The 6,680-nt window shown below is 43.9% G+C and overlaps 1 protein-coding gene across 1 annotated transcript in view; it reads right to left on the bottom strand.

Annotated features, from left to right (window-relative positions):
* The window catches only part of LOC119395193 (collagen alpha-1(II) chain), a 339,079-nt gene that overhangs the window by 45,965 nt on the left and 286,434 nt on the right, over positions 1 to 6,680 (bottom strand). The window lies entirely within an intron of this gene.

Consider the following 6,680-nt stretch of genomic DNA (forward strand, 5'->3'; position numbering starts at 1 on the left):
ATTGGAGGAGAAGATCAAGTTCAAAGTTTCATTTTTAAATTTCGCGCGGAACATTGTAATTCGTGACGTAAAAGACTTCAAAGAGCATTTAACGTATTTTGGCACCACTGGCTCGACGAAATTTCCACAAACTCGTTATGTCAAATCTCTGGTCCCCTCAGAGGACAGTGTACTTCGATTTAACCGATTAGGAACTACGTAGGCCCAAGCAGGCGCCGTCAAAAATATGTGACGTCACGGCAAATGGTGCGGAAATTCCAAGGTGGCGTTGCCACATGTATTTTCTTTTTGCGCGTTTTCTCGCTTATTAAGCGTCTTCACGCAGAAAGCGTGGTGTTTTTGGTATCGTGGAAGACTACTTTACTAATGCGAGAAAAATCATTTCGCTCTTTAGTGTCCCCTTAAGGCATATTATTTCTTGTGTATATTTGTATTCAATGTGCGCCGTTAGGCCAGTGTTGTGCGTGAAGTGAAGAAGTATCTTGTGGAATGCGTTGTCATGTATCCATCGGTCATAACTGTTTATGTCACTGTATCATCAAAACGCTTGCTGCTTATCAGATGCCGTGCGAGTGCCGCTTTACCGGCTTTACTTCGGAGACGATCTGTCGACGCCATGCTCTTGCGCAGCTCCGCTGAGACCGGAGCTTCGTGCGCGCGCGTCACTGGTCCCGTTTCGATAAAAACGGGCGTCTAATTTCCCCAATAGCGGAAGGGCATTTTCGTTTCGCTTAGAAGAGTTAATACTGTGAGAAAATGCGTTTGCTGTATAGCTCGGTGCGAAGTCGCCGTGAGCTTTGGAGTGCCGGGAAAGCGTCGGCTCGGCGGCGCGAGTGCAGTTAATCCTACAAGAATATCTTTAGGCGTTAGTAGTTGACACGGGTGATCGAAAAGCTTCGCCGAAATAATACACCACTATTTAGGCCACCTGACTAATTGTTTCGCGGCCGCAAAAGTAGCGATACAGTCCAACATGCCAAATGCTTGCATGCAGCCTGGTGCACTTGCGTTCCAGGGGGCTGCACAAAAGCGTCCGCGGTAAAAGATAGAGGGTAAAAAACTTTCTAAATCAGGTTGAATTAAGAAGAAGAGGCCCAACAGATTGCCTCCTGGCAAGGACATCAATTATTACGGTCCTTGCCCACTTTAATATAGGGTCAACTGCAACCACAACTTTGTTGTCCATTTTCTCAAAAGAGCGTTTTGTTCCTGCCACATCGCTTGTGGAAAGCATAGCACAACTATGGCTATAATGATTGTTATGCTGTTTATTTTATTGTAGTCCATAGACTGTGCTGAACTTCAACACAGTCTTGAAATTTTTGTTCAGGCTCACATTCTCTTCTTACTTTATAGTAACTGCATTGCACGATTAGCTTAAACACAGGAATTTGCTCGTAATGTTTAGCAGAAAATTACTAGGTCTTTGAAAAAAAATCTCAAACTGTCTTTTGGTACAAACAGTACGTGAGCAAGAAACAAAGTAGTTTGAGCCTCCTAGCATGTTTCATCACTGTGCCAGGTTTTCCACGAGCAAGGAACTTGTGAATTTTTATAAAACATAACTAGCGAACGTATCTTTATGAAAATTTACAATTGGCGTTTTAGGATGCTTTGTAGTGTGTGTGCTGAACGTGATCAACCTAGGCCACGAAACTAAAACGTTACGACGATCATCGCGTCCCCCCTTAAAGAGCATAATTACGCTATTTCAATGTTGATGCACCAAGGAAATTTGGCTCCTCACGGCGCAGAATGTAAGTGCGTGACTATGTTTCATCACACGAACGTTTTGCGCACTTTTTCGATTAGACAGAGAGGAAAATTACCGAAGCGTTTCATATGCACAACAGCGAAGGGTGCGTTAGCACTCCCTCCATCACCCTCTCTCAAAAAGAAACTACCTTTCTGAAGGCAACCATGTTACCGTATACATAACTTGTGACATATGTCGCTGGCACTGCTTTAGAGGCTGATATGCTTTCTTTTTGTGTACCATTTTTTTATTACTGAACCCCACCTGCGCTCCACCTTTATTTCTTGTACACAGGTCTGTGCATTCTCGAAATAAAGTGCTTGTTAGATTGCGCATGACCCTGTGTTCTCTCTCGTTTTTCGGTGTGTGCCATACTGGCGGCGCCTCACAAGATGAAGGTAATTAATGCCGTTGACTTGTACAAAATGTGCTCACCTCTGAAGACCGTTCGCATGGATGGTAGACGTGCATAGGAGAGCGCGCACAGCGAATTTTGTTTGAGATCCCCTAAACTCGGAAATCGCTGATGTTAGGCTTCAAGATCTTTCTCCGTGCCAGCATTGCTTAATTTGGCCCTCACGCTTGGGCCCCTGAGCAGCCTGGAGGGTGGCAAGTTCGTTACTTGCTCGGCTGCTGTCCCGAAAGTGGCGCGTTCAGTCCCGGCCGCAGCGATCGCATCCAGTGGAGGGAAATGCCAGAAGGCCGTGTGCTTAGATTCAGATGCACGTTAAAGAACCCCAGGTCGTTGAATCTTACGCAGCCCTCCACTACGGCGTTGGTCATAATCATATCGTAGTTTCGGAGTGCCAAACCCCACTGATTAATACAGCGATAGCGCTACAGACCTCGTTTCGCAGAGTTCTAGCGTCTATGCCGGCGCCGTTCGTTGTTAGCAAAACATTGAGATACATGCTAACAAATAAATATTTAAAAAATCCGGTTGAATGGGAAGAGAACCCACGCCGTCTGCGTGACAAGGAGGTGTACTACCATAGAACAACGCCAATGCTTCACACTGTTTCGAGATGAATGCTATACAAATGTCCCGTGGTGCGAGGATTGTCATCCGCACCAGCAACATTGCGTGACAGAAGCATACAATTCGCACCAAGTGTCAGAACGTGGATATTCGCAAGGAGTGGGTAGTTTAATGGTGCAAACCATCCAAAAGTGCTCACGCACAATTAATCATGAGCAGCAGCCACAGCATCAACAAACTGTGCGGCGGCGCTGGTGCGCGTGTGCCTTATACATGCTTAGAGGGTACTTGGCCAGTTCGCAAAATGAATTATGGCTTAGTGGTCACTTCGCAACTGTTCTTGCAGTAGCCTTGTAGGACAGTTTGAAACTGCCAGTCTTACATGCACAGGACGTTGCTTTGAAGAATAAACATAGTCGTCCTATACAATGGAAGACACCACCATATTGATATTTCGGGGCGGCTACGTGCCTCGTACCGTTGCTTTCCTTTGCAATACGGTTGAGGTGTCACCGAGAAGCGAAGCCAGACGAGCGATTTGAGAAAGCGACCTGAACGGGCCCGATTGCACTATCGCGTTCCACTCGTCAAGGCTAAGCTCAAACGTCCCGAGAGTATATTATTATTACTAGGGTATTATAATATTATATTATTATTATTATATTATTATTATTATATTAGATTATTATTATTATTATTATTATTATTATTATTAAGAATAGTACTATTATTATTAAATGCGAAGCATTTCTAGAGCGCCCTTTGGCACTTGAGCCCTTTCATCTACTATCTATCTATCTATCTATCTATCTATCTATCTATCTATCTATCTATCTATCTATCTATCTATCTATCTATATATATAGCTATCTATCTATCTATCTATCTATCTATCTATCTATCTATCTATCTATCTATCTATCTAGATCCGCCTATGTCTAGGTGCTCTCATGATCGCCTCCTTAATGTTGACCAAAGTTGACATGGGAGGGTAAAAATTTTCAAATACTAGCTATGTTTTCGGCAGATCCCACGTACCGTGGGAGTCGATGTTATGCGAAGCATGCGGCGGGTAGGTGACTGTGGCGTAACTTTTTTTACTGAACGACACAGTTACAAAATTACGCTAAAGATTTGTACAATTTTATACGCACACCATATATTTGTGGTTGTGGTGCTGGCTATGTAATTTTGCAAGAAAGCAATAAACGCTACATGATACTCCTACGCTGTGTACTCTACGATACAGGTGTCATATCAGATTAGTGTCTGTAGTTCCAGTGTTGGCTCCGCTTTTATAGCAGTCTAATAAACATTACGTTTGTATTCCTAGGTAAAAAGATTTGATGATATAACTGTGGTGTCATGACCATGAATAACGTGAAAATCCTGTCGCGTACAACCGTCAACCCTTTCCGCCAGACACGTGTGGCACATACCCATTTACCACGGGCCATAGTCTACGGGTATGCGCCACAAGTGATTGACAGTTTATATCTACCAGGAAACCGCAAGAACAGTCATTGGTGATTTATTGCGGAGAGCGTTAAGAAAAACGGACATCACCAGCGTTGACCGGACAAATGCAAATAATAAAGAATCACGCCATATCCACGAAGCGAATGATGATTGAGCAGCTGGCTCGCAGATAATCGGGTAAACCGTGAATGTTCCGTACAATTCCTCTTCTGTTATAAAGACGTCACACGTTGTCATAGTAGCAATTGTGGTCAGGTGGTGTCGAACCACAAGCGGCCGCATACCTTGCAGCTGTGGCGAAAGCGTGGTGGAGGAAATTCCCGCTTGAAGCGTGCGTCGATGCCACTAACTCAGGTAGCGGCCGCTTTCGGCGCATGGCCGCTGCATCCCGCGCCCGTACCTCTTCGAGGTACTCTTGCCGCCGCTTCCGCGCTGCTTCGCCTTCGCGGGCTTGTATCTCGGGGTCCGCACGACGCTGACGTCTCTCTGCGGCTTCGCGAGCTCTCATCGCATAGTCTTGGCGGCGAGCCCGCACTGCTGCTGCCTTGCAAGCCCTCCGCTCCGCCGCCTTGTCTCCGTCATTCATGTTATTAGTAATCGAAACGCACTACCGGAGTGGAGCGAGCGCTGCATGCTACAGTTGGCTATGCTACATGCGGTTTGCCTGCGTTAATATCATAATCCAGGCGCTCGAAGAACAAGAGGAAGAAGGCATCTCTTTCGCGCGAGCTGCGCGGTAGCGGTCGCCTCTGAAACTAACGTTACGCTTACGGAGCGGGACTTTGCCCCAGCTTAAGAAACCTGGCGACCAGCTCCTAAAAATTGGATCCCAGCAGGAATTGAACCCAAGCACTCTGCGTAGCAGTCAGCTATACTACCACCGAGCAACGCCAGGTCTGGAAACTGCTTTGGAAGAGCCTATGCAGGCGTTAATGGTGGTGCAACGTCAATTGTAGTTGTGGTGCCGGCTATCTAATTTACAAGAAAGCAATAACACGCGTATGTACTGCTTACGATACAGGCATCATAGGATTAACGTCTGTGGTTCCAGTGTGGCTCTGCTTTTATAGCAGTCTTATAAACATACATTTCGATTCCTATGGTTCAGAAGCATACCGAAGCATTCCTCGACCCCGGAGGAATATATTACCGAAATTTACGTATTTTAAAACATTGTTGCACCATAAAAGGCACTTAGTTTCAATAATACTGACCGATGTACTCGAACGTGAGTGCTGACGTTACGTCACACATAAGTACGCTTTAAACGCCACTCTTGTCAAATGCCTGCTAAGCGACGGGCACCACAGATGCTACATACAAAAACACGTCGATCCACCTCGTAACGCTTGCCTCAAGCCATAAACTACAGCATAGAAGTACTCGCTGATGCTTGCATGAAAACGATTCCCACAACGCGTGGACCAGTGTAATAATAATAATATAATAATAATAATAATAATAAAATAATAATAATAATAATAATAATAATAAGAATAAATAATAATAATAATATAATAATAATAATAATAAATAATAATAATAATAAAATAATCTTTATTTATTTATCATTTATTTATTTATTTAACGTGCCCAGGAACAACCGTAGGTCTTTGTGCTGGCGCACGAAAAAAAAAACAATAAAAATAAACAATACAATACAGACAGTTTTCAGAAATAAAAGAGCAAAAACACGTAGACAAAGAGAAATGAACACAAAAGGGGAGGAGTAAAATAAGACAACACGAGAAATATTGACGGGGAATAAAAATTAGATTGCATATATACAACTGTGGAAAGACTGAGAAGGAAGACTTTGTACATTGTTCCACACTATGTCAAAACGGTGCAAAGCTCGGATAAAAACAATGATTGTGGGCTATGAAAAACGTCAAGATCAAGAAAATTAACATTATAGAGACTTGTATTCTGTGAACGGTAGAGTGTGGGAAGAAGCAGGGGGTACATGAAACGGTCTGTTCTCTCTGGTTAACTTACGCGGAATTCGAAAATTTACACATTGAGAAGTATAGGGCAGGATATGATACCGTGGACTAGCTGTAAAGAGAATAAGAGATCAGAGCGATTTCGTCGGCAGTGAAGTGATGGCAGTGATATAATTCAGCAGTATTTGAACGAGATCCAGAGTCATTTAGCAAAGCGATGGTTATATATGCTGAGGAATTTTTTCTGGACTCGTTCAATGGTGTTACCGCTGGATTGAGCAATGTCATTCCATATCACGGACGCATACTCAAAGTTGCGGAAGACATATTGCTGTGTAAAATTGTGTAGGGCCATGGGAGACCTGAATCTCGAGATATTCTACAAACACATCCGAGAGAACGAAGGCCCGCATAGCAGCACGCTTACGTGAGAAGAAAAGTTTAACGCGCTGTCAACAACAACCCCAAGATCACTGATTTCATAAACCTTGCATAACGGCACAGAATTGACAGAGTACTC

The sequence above is a fragment of the Rhipicephalus sanguineus genome, chromosome 5 (genome assembly GCF_013339695.2).
Source record: "Rhipicephalus sanguineus isolate Rsan-2018 chromosome 5, BIME_Rsan_1.4, whole genome shotgun sequence".
Taxonomy (NCBI): Eukaryota; Metazoa; Arthropoda; class Arachnida; order Ixodida; family Ixodidae; genus Rhipicephalus; species Rhipicephalus sanguineus.